At 46.7% G+C, this 16469-nt stretch overlaps 1 long non-coding RNA gene across 1 annotated transcript; it reads left to right on the top strand.

Moving 5' to 3' along the window:
- The first annotated feature begins 9737 nt into the window (after positions 1–9737).
- On the top strand, positions 9738–11095 carry LOC110520400. The gene is made up of 2 exons (XR_002472974.2): positions 9738–10132; positions 10265–11095. It is a non-coding gene; the product is annotated as an uncharacterized LOC110520400 (long non-coding RNA).
- Positions 11096–16469: the final 5374 nt, after the last annotated feature.

Raw genomic sequence — 16469 nt, forward strand, 5'->3', positions numbered from 1 at the left:
CAATCCACCTGTGTGTAATCAAGTCTCCGTATAAATGCACCTGCACTGTGATAGTCTCAGAGGTCCGTTAAAAGCGTAGAGAGCATCATGAAGAACATGGAAGGTAGGTCCGAGATACTGTTGTGAAGAAGTTTAAAGCCGGATTTGGATACAAAAAGATTTCCCAAGCTTTAAACATCCCAAGGAGCACTGTGCAAGCGATAATATTGAAATGGAAGGAGTATCAGACCACTGCAAATCTACCAAGACCTGGCCGTCCCTCTAAACTTTCAGCTCATACAAGGAGAAGACTGATCAGAGATGCAGCCAAGAGGCCCATGATCACTCTGGATGAACTGCAGAGATCTACAGCTGAGGTGGGAGACTCTGTCCATAGGACAACAATCAGTCGTATATTGCACAAATCTGGCCTTTATGGAAGAGTGGCAAGAAGAAAGCCATTTCTTAAAGATATCCATAAAAAGTGTCGTTTAAAGTTTGCCACAAGCCACCTGGGAGACACACCAAACATGTGGAAGAAGGTGCTCTGGTCAGATGAAACCAAAATTGAACTTTTTGGCAACAATGCAAAACGTTATGTTTGGCGTAAAAGCAACACAGCTGAACACACCATCCCCACTGTCAAACATGGTGGTGGCAGCATCATGGTTTGGGCCTGCTTTTCTTCAGCAGGGACATGGAAGATGGTTAAAATTGATGGGAAGATGGATGGAGCCAAATACAGGACCATTCTGGAAGAAAACCTGATGGAGTCTGCAAAAGAACTGAGACTGGGATGGAGATTTGTCTTCCAACAAGACAATGATCCAAAACATAAAGCAAAATCTACAATGGAATGGTTCAAAAATAAACATATCCAGGTGTTAGAATAGCCAAGTCAAAGTCCAGACCTGAATCCAATCGAGAATCTGTGGAAAGAACTGAAAACTGCTGTTCACAAATGCTCTCCATCCAACCTCATTGAGCTCGAGCTGTTTTGCAAGGAGGAATGGGAAAAAATGTCAAATGTGCAAAACTGATAGAGACATACCCCAAGCGACTTACAGCTGTAATCGCAGCAAAAGGTGGCGCTACAAAGTATTAACTTAAGGGGGCTGAATAATTTTGCACGCCCAATTTTTCAGTTTTTGATTTGTTAAAAAAGTTTGAAATATCCAATAAATGTCGTTCCACTTCATGATTGTGTCCCACTTGTTGTGGATTCTTCACAAAAAAATAAAGTTTTATATCTTTATGTTTGAAGCCTGAAATGTGGCAAAAGGTCGCAAAGTTCAAGGGGGCCAAATTGTTATGGTGAGTGAATGAGGACCCAAAAGCGAACTAACTTAAACAGAGCTTCTTTAATAACCAAACATAGGTAGGCTCAGATAGACCGGCAGATTCCGACAGGACAGGACAAGGTTACAGCAAACATGACGATAGTCTGGCTCAGGCATGAAACACAACAAACAAGAATCCGACAAGGACAGGAACAGAAACAGAGAGAGATATAGGGACCTAATCAGAGGGAAAAAGGGAACAGGTGGGAAACGGGGTGAATGGGTAGTTAGAGGAGACAAGGAACAGCTGGGGGAAAGCGGGGGAGAAAAGGTAACCTAACAACGACCAGCAGAGGGAGACAGGGTGAAGGGAAAGGACAGAGACAAGACACAACATGACAGTACATGACAGTACCCCCCCACTCACCGAGCGCCTCCTGGCGCACTCGAGGAGGAAACCTGGCGGCAACGGAGGAAATCCTCGATCAGCGCACGGTCCAGCACGTCCCGAGAGGGAACCCAACTCCTCTCCTCAGGACCGTACCCCTCCCAATCTACGAGGTACTGGTGACCACGGCCCCGAGGACGCATGTCCAAAATTCTACGGACCCTGTAGATGGGTGCGCCCTCGACAAGGATGGGGGGGGGGGGGGGGGGGGGGGAGACGAGCGGGGGCGCGAAGGACGGGCTTGATGCAGGAGACATGGAAGACCGGGTGGACGCGACGAAGGTATCGCGGAAGAAGAAGTCGAACTGCGACAGGATTAATGACCCGAGAAATACGGAACGGACCAATGAACCGCGGGGTCAACTTGCGAGAAGCCGTCTTAAGGGGAAGGTTCTGAGTGGAGAGCCAAACTCTCTGACCGCGACAATATCTAGGACTCTTAGTTCTACGCTTATTAGCAGCCCTCACAGTCTGCGTCCTATAACGGCAAAGTGCAGACCTGACCCTCTTCCAGGTGCGCTCGCAACGTTGGACAAAAGCCTGAGCGGAGGGGACGCTGGACTCGGCGAACTGAGATGAGAACAGCGGAGGCTGGTACCCGAGGCTACTCTGAAAAGGAGATAGCCCGGTCGCAGACGAAGGAAGCGAGTTGTGGGCGTATTCTGCCCAGGGGAGCTGTTCTGACCAAGACGCAGGGTTACGAAAAGAAAGACTGCGTAAGATGCGACCAATAGTCTGATTGGCCCGTTCTGCTTGACCGTTAGACTGGGGGTGAAAGCCGGAAGAGAGACTGACGGAAGCCCCAATCAAACGGCAAAACTCCCTCCAAAATTGAGACGTGAATTGCGGACCTCTGTCCGAAACGACGTCTGACGGAAGGCCATGAATTCTGAAAACATTCTCGATGATGATTTGTGCCGTCTCTTTAGCAGAAGGAAGCTTAGCAAGGGGAATGAAATGAGCCGCCTTAGAGAACCTATCGACAACCGTAAGAATAACAGTCTTCCCCGCTGACGAAGGCAGTCCGGTGACAAAATCTAAGGCGATGTGAGACCACGGTCGAGAGGGAATAGGAAGCGGCCTGAGACGGCCGGCAGGAGGAGAGTTACCGGACTTAGTCTGCGCGCAGACCGAACAAGCAGCCACGAAACGACGCGTGTCATGCTCCCGGGTGGGCCACCAAAAACGCTGGCGAATGGAAGCAAGCGTACCCCGAACGCCAGGGTGGCCGGCTAACTTGGCAGAGTGAGCCCACTGAAGAACGGCCAGACGAGTAGGAACGGGAACGAAAAGAAGGTTCCTAGGACAAGCGCGCGGCGACGGAGTGTGAGTGAGCGCTTGTTTTACCTGCCTCTCAATTCCCCAGACAGTCAACCCGACAACACGCCCCTCAGGGAGAATCCCCTCGGGGTCAGTGGAGGCTACTGAAGAACTGAAGAGACGAGACAAAGCATCAGGCTTGGTGTTCTTAGAGCCCGGACGATAAGAAATCACGAACTCGAAACGAGCGAAAAACAGCGCCCAACGCGCCTGACGCGCATTAAGTCGTTTGGCAGAACGGATGTACTCAAGGTTCCTATGGTCAGTCCAAACGACAAAAGGAACGGTCGCCCCCTCCAACCACTGTCGCCATTCGCCTAGGGCTAACCGGATGGCGAGCAGTTCGCGGTTACCCACATCATAGTTACGTTCCGACGGCGACAGGCGATGAGAAAAATACGTGCATGGGTGGACCTTGTCGTCAGAGAGGGAGCGCTGAGAAAGGATGGCTCCCACGCCCACCTCTGACGCGTCAACCTCGACAACGAACTGTCTAGAGACGTCAGGTGTAACAAGGATAGGAGCGGATGTAAAACGATTCTTGAGGAGATCAAAAGCTCCCTGGGCGGAAACGGACCACTTAAAGCACGTCTTGACAGAAGTAAGGGCTGTGAGAGGAGCTGCCACCTGACCGAAATTACGGATGAAACGACGATAGAAGTTTGCGAAGCCGAGAAAGCGCTGCAGCTCGACGCGTGACTTAGGGACGGGCCAATCAATGACAGCTTGGACCTTAGCGGGATCCATCTTAATGCCTTCAGCGGAAATAACAGAACCGAGAAATGTGACGGAGGAGGCATGAAAAGTGCACATCTCAGCCTTCACAAAAAGACAATTCTCTAAAAGGCGCTGGAGGACACGTCGAACGTGCTGAACATGAATCTGGAGTGACGGTGAAAAAATCAGGATATCGTCAAGGTAAACGAAAACAAAGATGTTCAGCATGTCTCTCAGGACATCATTGACTAATGCCTGAAAGACAGCTGGAGCGTTAGCGAGGCCGAAAGGAAGAACCCGGTATTCAAAGTGCCCTAACGGAGTGTTAAACGCCGTCTTCCACTCGTCCCCCTCCCTGATGCGCACGAGATGGTAAGCGTTACGAAGGTCCAACTTAGTGAAAAACCTGGCTCCCTGCAGGATCTCGAAGGCTGAAGACATAAGAGGAAGCGGATAACGATTCTTCACTGTTATGTCATTCAGCCCTCGATAATCTATGCAGGGGCGCAGAGACCCGTCCTTCTTCTTGACAAAAAAAAACCCCGCTCCGGCGGGAGAGGAGGAGGGGACTATGGTACCGGCGTCAAGAGCTACAGACAAATAATCTTCGAGAGCCTTACGTTCGGGAGCCGACAGAGAGTATAGTCTACCCCGGGGGGGGGTGGTTCCCGGAAGGAGATCAATACTACAATCATACGACCGGTGTGGAGGAAGAGAGGTGGCCCTGGACCGACTGAACACCGTGCGCAGATCGTGATATTCCTCCGGCACCCCTGTCAAATCACCAGGCTCCTCCTGTGAAGAAGAGACAGAGGAAACAGGAGGGATAGCAGACATTAAACATTTCACATGACAAGAGACGTTCCAGGAGAGGATAGAATTACTAGACCAATTAATGGAAGGATTATGACAAACTAGCCAGGGATGGCCCAAAACAACAGGTGTAAAAGGTGAACGAAAAATTTAAAAAGAAATGGTTTCACTATGATTACCAGAAACAGTGAGGGTTAAAGGTAGCGTCTCACGCTGAATCCTGGGGAGAGGACTACCATCCAGGGCGAACAAGGCCGTGGGCTCCTTTAACTGTCTGAGAGGAATGTCATGTTCCCGAGCCCAGGTCTCGTCCATAAAACAGCCCTCCGCCCCAGAGTCTATTAAGGCACTGCAGGAAGCTGACGAACCGGTCCAGCGTAGATGGACCGACAAGGTAGTGCAGGATCTTGAAGGAGAGACAGGAGTAGTAGCGCTCACCAGTAGCCCTCCGCTTACTGACGAGCTCTGGCCTTTTACTGGACATGAAGTGACAAAATGACCAGCGGAACCGCAATAGAGACAGAGGCGGTTGGTGATTCTCCGTTCCCTCTCCTTAGTCGAGATGCGGATACCTCCCAGCTGCATGGGCTCAGCACCCGAGCCGGCAGAGGAAGATGGTAGTGATGCGGAGAGGGAGGCGACGGAGAGCGCGAGCTCCTTTCCACGAGCTCGGTGACGAAGATCAACCCGTCGCTCAATGCGAATAGCGAGTTCAATCAAGGAATCCACGCTGGAAGGAACCTCCCGGGAGAGAATCTCATCCTTTACCTCTGCGCGGAAACCCTCCAGAAGACGAGCGAGCAAGGCCGGCTCGTTCCAGCCACTGGAGACAGCAAGAGTGCGAAACTCAATAGAGTAGTCTGTTATGGATCGATTGCCTTGACATAGGGAAGACAGGGCCCTGGAAGCCTCCTCCCCAAAAACAGATCGATCAAAAACCCGTATCATCTCCTCCTTAAAGTCTTGATACTGGTTAGTACACTCAGCCCTTGCCTCCCAGATTGCCGTGCCCCACTCACGAGCCCGTCCAATAAGGAGAGATATGACGTAGGCGACACGAGCAGTGCTCCTGGAGTAAGTGTTGGGCTGGAGAGAAAACACAATATCACACTGGGTGAGGAACGAGCGGCATTCAGTGGGCTCCCCAGAGTAACACGGCGGGTTATTGATTCTGGGCTCCGGAGATTCGAAAGCCCTGGAAGTGGCCGGTGGATCGAGGCGGAGATGGTGAACCTGTTCTGTGAGGTTGGAGACTTGGGTGGCCAGGGTCTCAACGGCATGTCGAGCAGCAGACACTTCCTGCTCGTGTCTGCCTAGCATCGCTCCCTGGATCCCGACGGCTGAGTGGAGAGGATCCGAAGTCGCTGGGTCCATTCTTGGTCGGATTCTTCTGTTATGGTGAGTGAATGAGGACCCAAAAGCGAACTAACTTAAACAGAGCTTCTTTAATAACCAAACATAGGTAGGCTCAGATAGACCGGCAGATTCCGACAGGACAGGACAAGGTTACAGCAAACATGACGATAGTCTGGCTCAGGCATGAAACACAACAAACAAGAATCCGACAAGGACAGGAACAGAAACAGAGAGAGATATAGGGACCTAATCAGAGGGAAAAAGGGAACAGGTGGGAAACGGGGTGAATGGGTAGTTAGAGGAGACAAGGAACAGCTGGGGGAAAGCGGGGGAGAAAAGGTAACCTAACAACGACCAGCAGAGGGAGACAGGGTGAAGGGAAAGGACAGAGACAAGACACAACATGACAGTACATGACACAAATACTTTCGCAAGGCACTGTAACTTTAACTTCCTAGCAAAATAAATTGAGAATCAATACTTGGAGTCATAGAAATGATCAAATATAATTGAAAATAATATTGCGTTACTCTAATCTATTGAGAGAAACAAATCTACTAGTGGGCGTATCTGTAGCATCTAGGCTACATAGTGAAATATTATGCATGAGCACTAAATATATGTTCAACATTAATAGATTACATGTACCAATTACAGTGAATAGTTTTTTGAACTTTGTAGATGAAAGTTGTGCAAACCTAGACCGTTAAACTGATAACTTTACCTTTTAGATCACACTAATGGTATACTTCACCAAATGGATCTGGATCCAGATGTACAAAATGTTTTGTGTATTCTTGCCTGTACCATTGTATGTGTAGCTAATGTATATGTGTAGGTTATGTTTTGAGTTTAACAACTGACCAGCAAACTTGTGAATTTAGCGGGTTATTCCATTTGAAATTTGTGTGACTTTTAATGGATTATAAATACATGGCATCACAGGAAGTTGGTGGCACCTTAATTGGGGAGGTCGGGCTCGTCGTAATGGCTGAAGCGGAATCAGTGAAATGGTATCAAATACATCAAACATATGGTTTCCATGTGTTGGCCATTCCATTCACTCCGTCCGACTATTATTATGAGCCGTCTTCCCCTCAGCAGCCTCCACAGCATGGCCTACATGCATACACTATCTACATCCATGCATTTTGAAGCATGGTTGAATTTATTATCATGGATATTTTACTTATGTTATTAACGATAGCTAGTATTCCTAGCTACTGGTGTATCAGTAGTTGTTTTTATATATTTTTTAAAAACACTGTTTTTATCATTCCTTTCAATCATGCTAGTTTTTGTGGATATTTGCATCTAGAGCTGACATTCATTTTCATTACTAAGCCAGATTCCCACAGCTCCATAACCCAGTGAGCCATCTCAGTCCTGGTGAGTTGCTTTAGTCAAAAGGTGATGTAGATTAGTCTTGCCAAGTGGGCAGAGTGCGCGCTTTAGGACCATTGGAAGGTTCTGAAAGGGACCTATTGCACCGGGCAAAGTCAGTGACACTTTCAGATCATAGCAAAGGGCCCACTTATGGCTGCATTTCCGATTTTCCACCCTTCTCCCAAAGTGACTGGGAGTATTTTTTTTTTAAAAGAAGAAGATATATTTCACCTTTATTTAAGGCCAGTTGAGAACAATTTCTAATTTACAACTGCGACCTGGCCAAGATAAAGCGAGGCAGTGCGACAAAAACAACAACAGAGTTACACATGGGATAAACAAATGTACAGTCAATAACACAATAGAAAAACTATATACAGTGTGTGCAAATGTAGTAAAATTAGGGAGGTAAGGCAATAAATAGGCCATAGTGGCGAAATCATTTCAATTTAGCATTAACACTGGAGTGATTGATGTGCAGATGATGATGTGCAAGTAGAGATACTGGGGTGCAAAATAGCAAACAAATAACAATATGGGGATGAGGTAGTTGGGTGGGCTATTTACAGATGGGCTGTGTACAGGTGCAGTGATCAGTAAGCTGCCCTGACAGCTGATGCTTATAGTTAGTGAGGGAGATATGTCTCCAGCTTCAGTGACTTTTGCAGTTCATTCCAGTCATTGGCAGTATTCAAGTAAACTCTTTGAAAGAAGTGTGGGTGAGTTATGGCTGATGGGTTTGGCTTCAAACCAATGTCTACTTCTCACTTACACGAAGTGTAAAAACATTAGGAACACCTTCCTAATATTGAGTTGCACCCCCTTTTGCCCTCAGAACAGCCTCAATTCGTCAGGGCATGGACTCTACAAGGTGTCAATTGTTTCACAGGGATGCTAGCCCATGTTGACTCCAATGCTTCCCACAGTTGTGTCAAGTTGGCTGGATGTCCTTTGGGTGGTGGACAATTTGTGAAAAACCCAGCAGCCTTGCAGTTCTTGAAACACTTAAAACGGTGCGCCTGGCACCTACTACCATACTCTGTTCAAAGGCACAAATCCTTTGTCTTGCCCATTCACCCTCTGAATGGCACACATGCATAATCCATGTCTCCAATTGTCTCCAGGCTTAAAAATCATTTTAACTGGTCTCCTCCCCTTCCTCTACACTGGTTGAAGTGGATTTAACAAGTGACTTTGCATTTATTGATTAACAGCTTGAATACCAACATATAGCTAGCTATCTATCTACAGTAGCCTAGATTTGTTTGCATACATTTCTTATGACAACCGATCTGGTGTTAGAATTTGTACAGATGCTACAAAAACGGTAGCACATCGTTTGCTGGTAGTTATTGTAAAGAAATGAGCACGTGAGAGCTGTCTCACAACGGCAGTTGGTTAGCTTGCTAAAGTTGGTTAGCTTGCTAGCTACTTCCAGACACAAATGAGCGAACTCACTGACCATTTAACTCACCCTAGCAGAGCTAGTTATCTAGAGCGTTAGTGACTGTAACTGTGTTGCTAGCAACAATTTAATTCAGTTTTTTGCCCACCTTTACTGACAACTGTCAAATTCGACGGGTGTTGCGTGTTCGTAAGTTCATCAGTTATTCAACAGTTGTAACAATGAAAAAATCGTGGGTTATTGTGCGCTCTGGCACACTCAAGGGAGAGTGCTCTGAAATCGTAAATTACGAACACACCCTCAATCGATGCATACTATATTGTGGAGGCTATCGCCCCACAATCATTTATGGTCAATAGTAACTTTTACTATAATGTTGGTTGACTTCCCATACAATTTCAGGACGCTTTTGGTTCTCCAATCCACGTCCTTGACCAAAAGTTGCTATTGTAAATGTGATTTTGCCAATTGGAATTGGTTCCTTTGTTCTACGTGTGGAATTAGTTTCAGATAATCACACAAAACCTATTCCTATTGTACCTGTCTTTCCTGCTAAATATGTAGATCATAAGGCTCTAGCGTTCCACGTAATTGTTTTATTGCTTGTCTAATATTAACATTTACACATTTTATATTAATATTTATTCACTACTGTCTTAACCATATTGATTTCACAACAGCTGTTTAAGTTCAACATTAAGGCTGACTTGTATAGGGTCTGTTGTTACACACCCCACTATTTACTGTCTAAAGACATGGACATCATTAATAGTGTTTTTTTCTTCAATATGTATTTCTTATAAAGCTGCCTTTTGTTGCCCCCTGGTGCTCATTGTGTACTGTATATGTAAGATACTATATTTGCTTGGTTAATAAATTGTTACTTGATCTAAACTTTCAAATGTTATTTCAGTTCTGAGAATATTCATACAGCTTACTTGATGTTCCAACAGGGATTTAACAGTTTTGAAATTTAAAGGGATACTTCAGGATTTTGGCAATGAGGCCCTTTATCTAAAAGGAAGTTAAGAGGTAGTTTTGTGAGCCAATGCTAACTAGCATTAGCACTATGACTGGAAGTCTATGGGTATCTAGTAGGATGCTAAGCAGATACCCATAGACTTCCAGACTTCCACAACACCCTAGGTAAGTTGAAAATAAGCTAAACCTTCAAAAAAGTGATCTGTCCCTTTAATACTTTGAACAATTATACAGATGCAGTACATTTGGATTGCTGCACTTGTTTGGGGGAAAGCTTTTCATCATAATCTCGGTCTCCCTCTCCTTCCTTTCTCTTTCCAGGCTCTGGTATCTTGCTCTTACTTTTCCTTGCTAACTTCCTGAGGTGAGATCACAGCCAGGCTGTGCAGGCACTACAGTGTTCATGCCATGGTGCTTAACGACATGTTCCAGCTGCCCATCTTCCTGGTGAGTGTCACTATCAGGAGTACTCCTGGCCTGGAGGTCTGGAGAACAGTTTATTTTTTTGTTTGTTCTACCTCATAGTTAGTTGATTGATTCATGTCACTGATCTTTTCCTCTTTCAATTACACCCCACAGGACAGTCACTTCATCTACTCATTCAGCCCAGTGCCAGGCATCAACAAACTGTTAATTTGCCTGGCAGAGTCACCTACACACACAGCCTAACTCATAGCCATGGTGAGAGGGGCTCTAGTCCAAGTTATTGTAAAAGACTGACAAGTTGTTAAAAGGGCTAAATAAATAACATTTTATTGATGGACTCCTCTCTCCCCAGGTGAAGCTTCTCGTCTGTGCATACCATGTTCAGCTACAGTGAGTTCAGAGTTCACAAGTTGTGTGGATCCCAAGCACAGAATGGGAGATAAAACACACAAACACTGAGTTTACATAACGTAAATTGACTAGGTGAATCCACGTGAAAGCTATGATCCCTCGAGACAATTGAGACATGGATTGTGTATGTGTGGCATTCAGAGGGTGAATGGGTAAGACACAAACATATAAGTGCTTTGAGCAGGGTCAATAACTGCAACGCTGCTGGGTTGTTCACACTCAACCGTTTCCAGTGTGTATCAAAAATGACCAGTAGCCTGGTGCATAACTGTGGGAAGCATTGGAGTCACCATGGGCCAGTATCCCTGTGAAACACTTTCGACACCTTGTGAAGTCCATGCCCTCGATGAATTGATTCTGTTCTGAAGGTAAAAGGGGTTGCAACTCAATATTAGGAAGGTGTTCCTAATGTTTTGTGCACTGTGTAGATGCATGCATAATCACAAAACATGAAGAACAGTTTGAGCCACACTCCAGGCTACCTTCAGATAAAGTTGTTGGACATTCAGCATCCACACAGAGTTTGAGACACTGTTTCTGTGGCAGAGGATTAAAGGACAAGAACAGAAACAACACATCTCAACCCTATCCAATCATGTCTATGTCTGTGTGTATGATTCGTATGTGTGTGTGTAATGGGACAATAGCCTGATGTTTTGTTTGTGGAAGCTGGGTGCTCTTGATAGCATCACAGGCAGGGAGATGCCCTCAACTATTACAGATTACAAAGGGAAACCCAGCTGTGAGCTGCCTAGTAATGCAAGCCTACCAGATGAACTAAATGCCGTCTACGCTCGCTTCGAGGCAAGCAACACTGAACCATGTGTGAAAACACCAGCTATTCCGTACGACTGTGTGATCACTCTGTAGCCGATGTGAGTAAGACCTTGAAACAGGTTGCAGGGCCAGACCGATTACCAGGACGTGTACTTTGAGCATGCGCTGACCAACTGGCAAGTCACTGACATTTTCAACCTCTCCCTGACCCAGTCTGTAATACCTACATGTTTCAAGGAGACCACCATACTACCTGTGCCCTAGACCGACTAGGTAACTAATCTAAATTACTATCGCCCCGTAGTACTAACAACTGTAGCCATGAAATGCTTTGAAAGGCTGGTCATGGCTCACATCAACACCATCATCCCAGACATTACATTCCCAGTGGGTCAGAAGTTTACATACACTCAATTAGTATTTGGTTTAACTTGGATCAAACGTTTCAGTTAGCCTTCCACAAGGTTCCCACAATAAGTTGGGTGAATTTTGGCCCATTCCTACTGACAGAGCTGGTGTAACTGAGTCAGGTTTGTAGGCCTCCTTGCTCACACACACTTTTTCAGTTCTGCACACAAATTGTCTATAGGATTGAGTTCAGGGCTTTGTGATGGCCACTCCAATACCTTGACTTTGTTGTCCTTAAGCCATTTTGCCACAACTTTGGAAGTATGCTTGGGGTCATTGTCAATTTGGAAGACCCATTTGTGACCAAGCTTTAACTTCCTGACTGATGTCTTGAGATGTTGTTTCAATATATCCACATAATTTTCCTCATGATGCCATCTATTTCGTGAAGTGCACCAGTCCCTCCTGCAGCAAAGCACCCCTACAACATGATGCTGCCAACCCCGTGCTTCACTGTTGGGATGGTGTTCTTCGGCTTGTAAGCCTCCCCCTTTTTCCTCCTAACATAACGATGGTCATTATGGCCAAACAGTTCTATTTTTGTTTCATCGGACCAGGGGACATTTCTCCAAAATGTACGATCTTTGTCCCCATGTGCAGTTGCAAACTGTAGTCTGGCTTTTTTATGGTGGTTTTGGAGCAGTGGCTTCTTCCTTGCTGAGCGGCCTTTCAGGTTATGTCAATATAGGATTCGTTTTACTGTGGCTATAGATACTTTTGTACCTGTGTACTCCAGCATCTTCACAAGGTCCTTTGCTGTTGTTCTGGGATTGATTTGCACTTTTTGCACCAAAGTACGTTCATCTCTAGGAGACAGAACGCGTCTCCTTCCTGAGCGGTGTTATGCGGAGCGACACAGGGGAACCCAAGAGCAGACTCAGATGAGGAAACAGGGATGAATGAACCAAAATATTTATTGTTACACAGAGAGATAAGGAGTGCAGATCCGGGGAGGCTCAGATGAGTTGCAGAAAAAACAGATGTGGAGACTGAGGTTGGAGTTAGCTGAGTAGAACAGGGTGAACAGGTCCTGAGGGGAATCCAAGGTAGTGGTGGTGAGTAATATCCAGCTCAAGGTAGTTGGGTGGTGAGATGTGGAACAGGAGACAGGAGCCAGAGACAGAGCGGTAACTGCAATGAGAGGATAAGTGGTAACCACTTTCAGGGGCAAGTCCTTAGATGAACGCCATACCTTTTGGCCTGGAGTTTAGACTAGGGCTGAAGCAACCGACGGAGGGCACCGCTACTTCGACCTCTTGGGCAGGGAACAAGCGAGGTTGGTAACCGAGAGCACACTCAAAGGGAGACATTCCTGATGAGGGTGTTGTGGGTATATTCCGCTCAGGGTAGCTGGGCACTCCAGGAGGAAGGAATAGCAGAAGTCACACAGTGTATTGCAGTTTCCAATTCCTGGTTGGCCCACTCGGTCTGGCCGTTGGTCTGGGGGTGATATCCAAACGAAAGGCTGACATTAATGCCCAGAGCTGTGAAGAAGGCTCTCCATACCTGGGATGTAAACTGGGGTCCTCTGTCAGAAACAATGTCACTAGGGATGCCATGCATCCCAAACATGGGATTCCAGCAGGTCTGCAGTCTCCCGGGAGGAAGGAAGCTTGGAGGGGAATGAAGTGAGCTTTGGAAAATCGGTCAATAATAATGGTGAGGATGACTGAGTTACCATTTGATGGGGGAAGCCCAGGGACGAAGTCCAAAGCTATGTGTGACCAGGGGCGACTGGGTATGGGAAGAGGGCGAAGCAGACCAGATGTAGGTTTTGTTCTGAGCACAGACCGAGCAGGCTGAGATGAATTCCTGAGCGTCTTTCTACATGGTGGGCCACAAAATCGCTGACGCAGAAACGCGACAGTCCGGTTCATGCCAGGGTGACAGGTGAGGTGAGTAGAATGGCCCCATTGAAGAACATCAGAACGAACTGAATCTGGCACAAACAGAGCCTTACAAGGACCGTGTCGGAAGCATCCACCTCGAGGACAAACTGGAGTTCTGGGTCTGGCTGGGTAAGGGTGGAGCAGAAGTGAAGTGAAGAAGAACATCAGAACGAACTGAATCTGGCACAAACAGAGCCTTACAAGGACCGTTTCTAGGATCAGGCTGGTTCAGAAGAGCCTGTCACAACACGGGGCTCAATTTCCCAGGAAAGAGCAGCAACGATGCAGGAGGATGGCATAATGGTTTCTAGCTTGGAACTTGTGTTGTCTGCGGTGAACTGACGGGAGAGGGCATCAGGCTTGGTATTCTTAGATCCAGGGAGATAAGGGAGTGTAAAGTTGAATCTTCCAAAAAACAATGCTCACCTGGCCTGCCGAGAGTTCAGACGTTTGGGGGTCTGGATGTAGGCTAGATTTTTGTGATCTGTCCACGCAATGAAGGGAAGGACCGAATCCTGTAACCAGTGACGCCACTCCTCAAGAGCCAGCTTAACAGCCAAGAGTTCCCGGTTACCTATGTCAAAATTTCTCTCTGCAGGCGAGAACTTGCGGGACAAGAATGCACAAGGATGGAGCTTCTGATCCGAGGGAGAACGTTGAGACAGGACCGCACCTACCCCGGTGTCGGAAGCATCCACCTCGAGGACAAACTGGAGTTCTGGGTCTGGCTGGGTAAGGGTGGAGCAGAAGTGAAGTGAAGATTGAGTTCCCAGAACGCTGCCTCTGCCTCAGGGGACCAGTGGAATGGAGTGGAGGTGAGTGGTGAGAGGAGCTGCCAAACGACTGTAGTCACGGATTAATATTTTTTTTTTTTAACTGTCAAACCCCGGGAAACGCTGTAACTGCTTCATATATGCGGGCACAGGCCACTCTGTGACTGCCCTAACCTTGGCAGGGTCCGTTCGTAGCTGTCCTTGAGGAATAATGTAACCCAAGAAGGACACAGAGGAAACATGAAACTCACATTTCTCAGCCTTAACAAATAGGTTATTCTCCAATAGTCTTTGGAGAACGTGTTGCTTGTGAGCCTCAAGGTCCTTCGAAAAAATAAGAATGTCATCCACATAGACAAAACGCCCAATGACATCCCTCAGGACATCATTAACCAGACTCTGAAAAACAGCAGGGGCGTTAGTGAGACCAAAAGGCATAACCAAATACTTAATGTCCAAGTGGTGTGTTAAACGCTGTTTTCCACTCGTCCCCTTCTCTGATGCCGACAAGGTGGTAGTCATTCCGGAGGTCGAGTTTAGTAAACACTGTGGAACCATGGAGGGGGGCAAAAGCAGCACTGATACTTGGCAAGGGATGCTTGTTCCTGACAGTGATACTAATCAACCCACGGAAGTCTATGCATGGCCTCAGTGACCCATCCTTCTTCTTGACAAAGAAAAACCCAGCTGCCACCAGAGAGAAAGAATGCCTGATATGTCCGACAGCCAGGTAGTCCTGGGCGTATTCTTCCATGGCTTCTTGCTCGGGGCGAGAGAGGTTATACAACAAGCTACTAGGGAGAGGAGCTCCAGGCTGAAGCTCGATAGCACAGTCATACGGCCAATGAGGCGGCAGAGATGGGGTGTGGTGCTTACTGAATGCAGGAGCTAGAAAGTGATATGCTGGAGGAACAGAAGACAGGTCTGGGGGTTCTGGAATAGACTGGGTTTGGAGTTAGCTGAGTAGAACAGGGTAAACAAGTCCTGAGGGGAATCCAAGGTAGTGGTGGAGACAGGAGCCAGAGACAGCGCAGTAACTGCAATGAGAGGATAAACGGTGTCAGGCAGAGAAACAGGCACAGCAGAGTAACAGGATCTTGTATAATCATAAATGGCTAGAATCATAAACTGCCTGAGCAGAGATTACGATCTGGCAGAGTGAGTATTTGTAGAGTTCTTGATTATGGAACGAATTGCAGCTGGTAGGGATCTGCTCTGACTCCAGCACACCTGTCTCCAACTACACAATCACACAGAGAGGGAGAGAGAGAGAGTGTACAGGGGGAGTAACTGCAGGTGAAGAAGACACCGGATGAACACCAGAGGGCGTAGCAGGAGCAGATGTGACAGGCGGTATTTAAAAAAAAAATGTTTACCTTTATTTAACTAGGCAAGTCAGTTAAGAACAAATTCTTATTTTCAATGACGGCATAGGAACAGTGGGTTAACTGCCTATTCAGGGGCAGAACGACAGATTTGTACCTTGTCAGCTCGGGGGTTTGAACTTGCAACCTTCCAACGCTCTAACCACTAGGCTACGCTGCCGCCCTGGAATGCCGGCTACGTGGTTCTATGTGGTGTTTATACTTGCGTACTATTGTTTGTACAGATGAACGTGGTACCTTCAGGCGTTTGGAAATTGCTCCCAAGGATGAACCAGACTTGTGAAGGTCTACAAATTCTTTTCTGAAGTCTTGGCTGATTTCTTTCGATTTTCCCATGATGTCAAGCAATGAGTCACTGAGTTTGAAGGTAGGCCTAAATCCACAGGTACACCTCCAATTGACTCAAATGATGTCAATTAGCCTTTCAGAAGCCTCTAAAGCCATGACATTTTCTGGAATTATCCAAGCTGTTTAAAGGCACAGTCAACTTAGTGTATGTAAACTTCTGACCCACTGGAGTTGTGATACAGTGAATTAATCTGTCTGTAAACAATTGTTGGGAAAATTACTTGTCATGCAAACTATAGTTTGTTAACAAGAAATTTGTGGAGTGGTTGAAAAACAAGTTTTAATGACTCCAACCTAAGTGTATGTAAACTTCCGTCTTCAACTGTACGTGAGAATGCTGTTCATTGACGACAGCTCAGCGTTCAAC

Source organism: Oncorhynchus mykiss, chromosome 3 (assembly GCF_013265735.2).
Source record: "Oncorhynchus mykiss isolate Arlee chromosome 3, USDA_OmykA_1.1, whole genome shotgun sequence".
Classification (NCBI taxonomy): domain Eukaryota; kingdom Metazoa; phylum Chordata; class Actinopteri; order Salmoniformes; family Salmonidae; genus Oncorhynchus; species Oncorhynchus mykiss.